The following is a 10,269-nucleotide window of genomic DNA, read 5'->3' on the forward strand; positions in this document are numbered from 1 at the left end:
TGACAAGTGAAGACATCTCGGTTTGCTTATAGGAAGGCGATGATGTTTTCTTTTTCATTTGGTGACATGTTTGCTGAAATAAAAGTTGACCTTATGTTGGTCTCATCTTGCAAGTTTAAGTCCTCCAAATCATCGGCCGTTGCCTGTCTGCCTTCTTCCCACACTTCAGGGGCTTCCTGAACTTCTCCTTCATCGGCGATTGGCAACCCCAATGGTTCTTCATTGACCTTGAATACCCCAACTTTCGAGTTTGTAGGTACCCATGCTTTTGACATCTCCATCTCAAATTGGTCTTTGATGGTGTGGATCATGGTGGCTACTTCAACTACTTGCCTGCTTGAAGAGGGGTCAGTTTCAAGGAGAGGGAATGCATAAGGTTGAGAGAGCAGATTCTGAAGGCCCTGGGTTAGTTGTGGAGAGCAAGGTTCAAGGAGTGTAACGAGACAGTTCTGTGATTCGCTGATCATAGAGACAACCTCCACATGATCCCTACCTTTAGGATCACGATTTCAAAATACTCCTGGATCCGCCATGGGCTTTAGTGGGATGGTAGGTTGTAGGTTAGGCTTAGGTGGTGGAAAGCTATTCTGGGGTGCCGGTTGAGTTTGATATGCAGCCAGCATGGATTAGAGTGGTTGTACGGATTGGGTAGGCAAAGGTTGCGCAACCGGACTTGGTACTGATTGGCTAGGTCGTGTGGCCGAGTCCAGTTTGGATTGGTTATATTGGGAGGTAAGAATAATGTTGTTGGAGATTGAGGATCTGAAGATGGTTTGGTATATGGAACCAATGGTGGTCCCGGGTATTTGAGGAGTGGTGGTGGATTAGTTGAGGTATTTGGGTATAGGATGAGTGGTAGTCCATGATACTTCAAGAGTCTTGGTTTCTGCATGGGTGGTTGTAACCTCCCCCCTGATCTTAAACCGATTTGGTCAGTGTTGGTCACTACTTCAAAGATCTTCACCATATGACATGCTTCATGAGAGTGGAAGCTCTGCCTGCTCGACTCTCTTAGTACCTGCTGGAAATCGGGCTCAAGAGGTCACTGGGATTTCTCTGGCTTAGGGTTCTTTTGTTGCGTAATGAGCTCCTCAGTAGTGGGAGGAGGCTTCACGTTGGCTCTAGACGCCAATGCATCAGTGACTAGCAGCAGCAAAGCTACTTTAGCCACCGTCTTCAGCTGCTTGAGCCACCGTCTTCTTCAGCTGCTTGAGCCACCGTCTTCTTCAGCCGCCTGCTAGTGTTGCAGCTTTTAAGCTCCTTGTCAAGAACCTCGAAATCGGAGTATTCAAGAGCCGGACCTGTAAAAGACGTGCTAGAGAAAAAGGAAGTATAAGAATCTGGGATAAAAGATGGGAGAGAGGTTTTAAGGTCATCACTCATATTGGACCGATCCGGGTAGCTTTTAATATCATCACCAGAATTGGACGTGTGCAAGGAATCTTTTAGGTCTTCACCCTGCTTGGACCATTGAGGGGTGCTTTTGGTGTCGTCACCATAGTTGGACATAAGAGGGATAGGGCTTCCGATATAGGGTTGTATCTTGCACGTCTGTGATCTGTCTACTCCGCAAGCTATGGCTGACCATGTCATCGATGTCAGCTTGTGAGACTCGATGAGGGGAATAATGGCTAAGAGAGCTGGGGGAGGCGGCTGCCTTGGTGCTTCCCCAGTCGGATAGGAGAGCTGTGGAGAATTGGCCCCATGGTGAGATGAATTCTCAAGGGGCCGAGCACTTTCCATCAATTCGAGCATCTCCATTGCTCGGGCTATCATACTCTCAAGCCAAGTCAGATGATCTTCTTGCTCGTCGTTAGATTGCCCGACGATGATCATGCTGACTCTCTGCTTGGGAAGGTTGGTCTCTTGCGCGGTCAGGATCTTGTGTGCCCACCAGACTGGGTGCGATAGTTTGGTCAGTAGTGGTTCGACATGACCCAATTGAGCAGAACTTGAGAAGGATGTTGACATTGTTGTTGCACCTCCATATGTATATATCGATCAGGTAAAAAGCTCATTGACTGATCGTACTGAGATATCTACTCAAAACTCTTGGGTTGGTAATTTCACAGGGGAACTTAATGTGGAGCAACTAAAAGATATTGATTGTAAGGGGGTTATTCTTAGCCATTATGAATGGAGACATGTTATTGGTGAAGATGACCAATTTATTAGGAAGAAATCTGCTTATGCCTTAAGCGAGAACCTCAAGGTAATCGCATGCATCAGAGAGAAACTTGAAACAGAGGATCAATGCATCAGAGAGAAACTTGAAACTTGAAACAAAGTTATGTACTACTAAAGAAAGCATGTACTACTAAAGAAAGTTATGTACTACTAAAGAAACTTGAAACAAAGCTATGTACTACTAAAGAAAGCAACATATACAATTAACCACCTTCTTATTATGGGTAGACATAAAAGGAATAAAAATATTATACCAAAAAATAAGTACAGGTTTCTATAATTTCAAAAAATTTCACTATTTAAATAGGAATTCGTAGATGTTTGAAGTATCATCATCATCATAGATTTTTTTCTAATTAATTGGGGTTGACTACATGAATCCTAGTCTATCATTTGGCTCTATTAAGAGTCATACTCTCAGTGAGGCCATAAATCCCCATATATTTTCTCACTACTTCCAATTATATCCTTTAGGTGTACTCTACCTTTTTTTAGCATTCCACTTGAATTAACTTATACCTCCTAACTGATGTTGCATTGGGTCTGCGCCACAAAAAGCCAGCCCACCTAAGTCTCATCTCTCTCATCTTATCGCCTATTGATGCCACACCTAAATTTTCAATAGTCCATAGTTGTATTCTCAAAATCTATTGACTAACAAAAATTGTGGGGATGCCTCTTCTTAGGGATGTTTTGAGTTATGAATCGAACTCTCAATCGCGAAAGGGGAAGATCTGGGCTAGCAAACAGAAAGGATGCTCGGATTCACAACATGTTTATGTAACATCGATCCATTTTTGTAAGTTCTTTTTCGTGTTTTCGCTGTATTTGGACATATCACAGTGGTGTCTAAGAAGTAGGGTTGCCTAAAAGTCTGGTGCAAGATCCAAAGTCTTCAGTTATATGCCCAATTCCCATAGTAAAGTAGTGTAAAGGATCCTAAGGGCATAAACAATAAAAAAACATTTCTTTTTGTTAAAATTAAAATACAATTGTAAAAGCAAGACAACAATAAAAAACATAAGAAAAAATTGGATATAGATAAAATAGATTTCCATGAAGATTCAGAAAAATCTTAAATGAAGAAAGGGAAAAATGCAAAAAAGGGAAATTGACATGAAAAACTTGGTTTGGTGAGAGGCTGAGTTAAAATAACACGGCCAAGTAGTTAAACACTAGTTGCCTAAAACTCACTTGACCTGCAATCGACCCTTTAGCGATAGTTGTTATAGATGAGGGCTTGGAACATGGGTTGCATGTGGACGGATCCCTGAGGGAGAATGAGGACCCTTCTATAAGTTCTAATTTTGAGGTGGTGGAGATGGAGGACTCCTGGCCATATCACTTTATTCCTGCCGAGGACCCTCCATTACTTTTGGAGATGGATCAACCGAAGGGGGTGAATCCCCCGGTGGTAATTCCTACTGATACTAAAGAAACTTTGGATCGTGAAATTTCGGACATGGTTGGGCCCATGGTAGCTGATAGTGGGATAGACTTTAAGGTCCCCATTGGTGTGGTGTTCAAGCAGATTTTTGAGGAGAGGAAGGCTGCAAAGAGGATGGCAAGGGAGACCTCGGAAGCATGTCCCCGATTCAGAATGAAGATAAGAATGGCAAAAAGAAAGAAAAGGGGCCTGCTAAAGGGACGAGGCATTCGGAGAGGCTGGAGGCTCGAGGAGTTTGTAGCATGCAAGTGGAGGAACTGTGATTCGAGACTTGCAAGTGGATGAAGTGGAATTCTCTCCACCAATAACTGTGGATGATGATTCAGGAGGTGCTATGGAGGCGGATATGCTCTAGGATGACTCCAATCTAGGTGAGAGCTGGGATGACTCTTCATCCTCTAAACCTTTATTATGTTTATTCTCACTTAGAATGTAAGAGGTCTTGGTGACCTCAAAAGAAAGAAAGATGTTCTTTTTTTAGTTTCTAAGTACAAACCTTCTATAGTTACTCTCCAAGAGACCAAACTCCCTGGTCCCACTTTATCGGTGGTCAGGGAGGTTTGGGGGAATGGTGCAGTGGATTTTGTTGGTTTAGATTCTGTTGGGGCTTCTGAGAGGTTGTGGGTTTTGTGGGACCCAACAATGTTGAGGTCATTTTTTCATCTTTTTAAGGATAATTTTGTTATGGTGGGGTTTGGTGGGCCTTTAGTAGATTTTAAGTGGGGATTAGTGAATATTTATGGTCCTCAAACTTTTTCTTTGAAAGAAGCCTTTATTGCATAGTTGTCAGATTTTATTAATGGTTTTGCTTTTCCTGTTTACTAGAGAGGGAGGGGGGGGGGGGGGGGGGGTGTCTTTAATTTGAGTAGATGGCTGGCCGGATGAGAGTAATTTTGGGAGCTCTATTAATTTAGCAATGCGACTCTTTAATAGGTTTATTGAGTCCTTTGCTCTGCATGATTTGCCTATTGCTGGTGCATCCTTTACTTAGTCAAATGGGAGTACTTCAAACTTGTCTATGTCTAAAATAGATAGGTTTTTGGTATCGGGTGAGTGGTCTGAGACATTCCCCCTGGCTGCTGTTAAAGCGCTACCAAGATTTTCTTCGGATCACACTCCATTATTGCTGGGTATCAAAGCTTCTATGGGAGGACCTAGGCCTTTTTCGATTGGAAATTGGTTGGCTTTAAGAAAAAGAGGTTTGTGATCTCATTAAGAGTACTTCGAAAAATATGATTTCTATTGGCACATTAGATTTTCAACTCCATGAAAAGTTACTCAATATTAAACATAGGCTGATAAATTGGAAAAGATCTGTCGGTTTCTTTGTTTCTAAGAAAATCTAGGATGTTCTTTGGGATGTCCAGGAGATTGATTCTGCCATGCAAACTCTTGGAGTTTGGTCTGAGGATATGGCAAGGGAGAGAAGTTATAAATTGAATGACCTTAAGAACCTTAGAAGATCTGAAGAGATTTATTGGAAACAAAGTTATAGGATAAGATGGTTAAAGGAAAGGGATGTTAACACGAAGTTTTTTCATGCTACTGCAAATGCTAGGAGGAGGCATAATGATGTGTCTGGTATGGTTATTCAAGGGGTGAATGCAAAGGACAGTAGCGCAATGTCAAGTGCAGTTGCTAGTCATTTCCTCAAAGCCTTTTCTTCTGAGGTGAAGAACCTCCCGAGGTTTTCTAGAGTTGGGTTTAAGGTTCTTTCTTTTGCTGATAGACTTTTTTTGGAAAAAGAGGTAACAATGGAGGAACTCAAAAAGGCAGTGTTTGCTTTACCAAGGGATCAGGCACCAAGCCAGATGGTTTTCCTTTAATTTTCTTCCATAGGTTTTGGGATCTTATTTGTGGTGAGCTTTTGGAAATAGTGAGAGGGTTTCTCAGGAGAGGAGAGTTATTCAAAGGGGTAACTCATACTTTATTGCACTGATCCCAAAAAAGTCGGTTGTTACCTCTCTTGGTGATGTTCGACCTATTAGTCTTCTGACGAGCATTTACAAAATAGTGGCTAAGGTGCTAGCAGAACGGTTAAAGATTGTTTTACCAGCTCTTATTTCTGGCCCTCAAACCGCTTTTATCAAAAATTAGTTAATTTCATATGGTGTACTAGTTGCCCAGGAGTGTATTCATTCATGGATTATGCTCGGTCATGCTGGGGTGATTATAAAGCCCGATATGGAGAAAGCTTACGATCGGGTGGAGTGGGGTATTTTGCTAGAAATTTTGAAAAATATGGGTTTTGGGAGATTTGGAGGAAAGTGGATTTTTGGGTGCCTGTCCTCGGCCCATTTTTCTATTTTATATATAGGGAGCCCAATTGGTTTTTTCAAAGCTTCTAGGTGGCTGAGGTAGGGAGACCATTTGTGACCCTTTTTCTTCGCCATTTATGCTGAATGCTTCAACCTTCTTATCAAAAATGTTGAGAGAAGTGGGAACTTCTATGGTTTTCAGTTGCTTAATGCGGGTCCGCGTATTTCTCATTTGCAATATGCAGACGATGCACTGCTCTTCTGTGAGGCGAAGGCTAACCATATTAGTAACATTGCGACATTTTTGAAGTGCTGTGAGGTAGCTCTGGGTCTTAAGGTCAACTTCACAAAATCTGCAATTGTGGGGATTAACTGTTCGACTTCTTTAACTCAAGAGCTGGCTGACTTAATGGGGTGCAGGGTGGAAAACTTCTCTATTGTTTATTTAGGAATGCAAATCTCGGATGGTCACCTCGCTTTGGCTGTTTGGGACAAAATCATTGAAAGAATTCAGGTTAAGCTCGACCTTTGGAAGTTTAAGTACTTGTCGCTAGGATCTTCTCCCTTAAATCTGTTGTTTCCTTTGGTTTTCCAAAAAGTAAGCAACTCCAATGCTTCTATTTCAGATTACTATGAACGAAGGGATAGTAGTATTACTTGGAACTTAATGCTACCCTATAACAAAATTTTTGATGTGCTTTTTGATGAGCTCTCTGCACTGTTATCTCTATTACGTCCAAAGTAATGGTTCTGATGAGGTAATATGGGAGATTGACAAGGATGGGGAATATTCAGTAAAACCTATGTATTGTCTTTTATTTCATGATCGTTGGCGGTGGTCCATGCCTGAACTTGCAGTGATCTGGAAATGGTCGTTACCTCGAAAAATCCACGCTTTTATTTGGTTAGTGTTTCAGAACATAGTTTTAACGGTAGATAATCTTATTAAAAGGGGCAATATTTTACCTAACATTTGCTTGATGTGTAAGGAAGATAATGAAACTGTCAATCATCATTTCCTCCATTACCCCTTCGTCTCTCGAGTTTGGAACTGGTTCTTTGGTCAGCTTGGTGTGGCTATGGATTTACCACATAAGATTGATGGAGCTCTGGTCAACTTGTCACTTCTTTTCCTTCCTAAGGTTGGAGTTATTATTTGGCAAATTTCTAGGGGGGTGATTTTATGGGAAATTTGAAAAGAGAGGAATAGAAGAACTTTTGAAGGGAGCTCTTTAGCTTGGGGATTTCTTTTGGATAAAATCTTGCACTCAATTTGGTTATATCTTTCTATCGCTAAGGTTGGTCGTGATATTTTGGAAGTTGACGTTAGAAGAAATCTTTCGAATCTTTTCTTCGTGAATTCATTAAATGTAAACCACATGGTAGATGGATGGCTCCTCTTTTGGGGATCTTTAAGCTCAACTTTGATGGGAGCTCACGGGGAAATCCAAGGCTAGCAGGCTTCGGTTGGGTAGCTCATGATTGGAATGGTTCGGTTATTTCTCTTACGCTGGTCCACTTGGTGTGAGCACAGCTAATTTTGTAGAATTGCAAGCTTTACTTCATCAGATCCGGTTTCTTGTAGCTCGGAATCTTGGTAATCATTTTATTATTGAAGGGGACTCTCTTAATGTCATCAATTAGGTCAATAGAAAGACCAAATCCCCTTGGGATATGCAGTCTTTGCTTTTAGAGATTTGGGATTTTGCTTCATCTTTAGTTGTCTCATTTGTGCCTGGCTTTAGGGATGCCAATGAGCTAGCAGATTCTCTTTCTAAAGGGGGCACTTTTTAATCAGAGATGGGTCTTTGACTCTGTAATTACCTTTTGATCTAATATAGCTTTTGATCTTTGTCAAAAAAAAAAAAAAAAAACTCACTTGAACCCAGGTATTCCCCCATTAAAAAAGGGTATACCTCACTTAAAAACGCAAATTCTATTGTGCCCCATGGCTATTACTAGTTAATATTTTTTCCCATTTTGCAAACTCCAAAAATAACAATCATAACTAAGTTATCATCGTCATTCAAACCTTATCGCAATTATTAGGCTCGACTACATAAATCTTGCTTCTCTATTCTTCTTTTTCAAGATCCATACCCTCACTAAGACTAAAAGTCACAATATCTTTTATTATTACTTCTATTGATGCCTTTTTTAGGGGCTTCCCTTTGCCTTTAGAGCCTTTTACTTTAACTAAATCGCACATTCTAACCAATATTATATTAAATATATGTTGCACATGGCCGGCCCACCTAAGTCTATTTTCTCTCATCTTATCAACTATTAAAGCTACGCTTAAGTTCATTTGTATTTATTCGTTAAAAAATCTATCCTTTCTAGTATTGTCACTCATCCATCTCAACGTCTTCAACTCAAATACATGCATATTAGAGAAATTTTCTGACCGCCCAATATTCGATCCTATAAAATCATGGTTGATCTTATATCCATCCTATAGAACTTCCCTTTTAGTCTTAATGAACGATCACATAAAATTGTATACGCACATTTACACTTCATCCACCCAGTTTTAATTATGTACACGATATCTTTCATAATCTCTCTATTCTCCTGGATGGATAACTAAATATTCCAAAAAAAATAAAAAATTCTAAGTGGTCTGCATCATATTATTGTCCATACTCTCTAGGGTTTTTCAAGCCCATTTTCCTTGGACTATTGGTCCGTACTTTCCACCACGTATATCCTTTCATTATCTCTTTCGGTTTTTTGTAGTATCTTACGAAGCTCAGGACCCCATGGAGCACACATTGTGTACTATACAATAATTTTAGGCCTTCTTCTTTTCGACCTAGGAAAACACAATGGTGTACCATGGGCACAAAATAAACAAAATGTAAAATGTTCCTTTTATGGGCTGCACAATGTGCTGGCACCGTAACTGTTTCCGCAGAAAGGACAGATGATATAATCCCTAATAAATGCCATGGACCAAGAGAGCGCCCCAAGAGCCAGAGAGAGGAGAGAACGAGCCAAAAAGCACTTTGGGTAGAGAGAGAGGAGAGAACGAGCCAAAAAGCACTTTGGGTAGAGAGAGAGGCTCGAGCACTTATGACCGTTGACTCGCCTTTAATGTTCATAACAGGCCGGGCAGGCTTTTGTGCTGGTCCTGATTAAAAGAAAAAATAAAATAAAGGGGCCCGGGCGGGTCCGGCCAATTGTGCATAGTTTGGCTGCTTAGGCCTCGTCCTACATTATGTGACCCAAGACTTAGTTTTTTTCAGGGCTAGCGACAATCCGAGGTAGGCAAACCTTAGCTGTAGCTTGGCATCGGGCCAAAGAGCCCCTAGCCCTAGCCTAGCCATGGCCCTATTAGGGTTGGGAGTATCCAAGCTAGCTATATCAAGGCCCGACCTAGGCGTAGCCCCTGTGCCCTTATCGGTTGTGCTTATGCCATGTTCATAGGAGACGTCAGAATTGCAAGCCATTTTACTATTATAGAAATATACTTAAAGATATTCAGTGAACGAATTTTTATAATATTTTATTTATGGTTCATCACTATCCATAATCTATTACAGTCATGATTGTCTAATAGTGTTTGAATTTTAATATTTTTTATACAAATTAAATTAATATGAGATCTTATGCTTGTATACTTCTTAATGAGACTGACTTAAATGAAATATAAAAAATATTCAAAATAGTTAAAATGACCAAATTAGAATATTTAAGAGGTAGTTTTTGTCATTTTAATTTTTGAGAAATTTTTTTTCTTGTTGCATTTTCTCCCTTTACTTTCTTGGTTGCAATGATGCTAGCTGTCAATTACTATTTGTGAAGAAATACTTATTGTTACACAAATATACTCCCCATGGATTTATGGCACAATCTAGCCCACATATTCTTTGTTAACAACAGCATGCGTGTGGGGTTGTCTATGCGTGGCAAATATTCTTAACGAAATGCTTCTTTTATTGGAGCACGCATACTATGCTCCCTCGGGAGTATACTTTACTTTTACTCCCTCAGTCATACAACCTGAGAATTTTTTCACTTTGAAATTTTAGAAACCACTTAAGAATTACAAGATAATTACTCTCAAAATAAAACTTTGAAATTTCAATTTTCTAACACTTTGATCCCACCTGAGAATTTTTTCACTTTGAAATTTTAGAAACCACTTAAGAATTACAAGATAATTACTCTCAAAATAAAACTTTGAAATTTCAATTTTCTAACAATTTGATCCCCCCAACTGAAAAATTGGATGGTCTCTAATCAACCTTGAGACATTATTTCTTACAAGTGAATGGAGGGTACAATTAGGATTTTTGTTGAGCTAATCTATGGGTTGAAGAGATCACATCCTAAAAATTTGGGGTCCTAAAATTAATTTGAGGTGTTATATTA

The 10,269-nt window shown here is 40.1% G+C and overlaps 1 pseudogene; it reads left to right on the forward strand.

The window, feature by feature from the left end:
- Positions 1–1,794: 1,794 nt before the first annotated feature.
- On the forward strand, positions 1,795–2,281 carry LOC105420529 (triosephosphate isomerase, chloroplastic pseudogene; annotated as a pseudogene).
- The last annotated feature ends 7,988 nt before the right edge of the window (positions 2,282–10,269 follow it).

Source organism: Amborella trichopoda, chromosome 5, assembly GCF_054954075.1.
Source record: "Amborella trichopoda isolate Santa Cruz 75 chromosome 5, AtrichopodaSantaCruz75HAP2 v2.0, whole genome shotgun sequence".
Classification (NCBI taxonomy): Eukaryota; Viridiplantae; Streptophyta; class Magnoliopsida; order Amborellales; family Amborellaceae; genus Amborella; species Amborella trichopoda.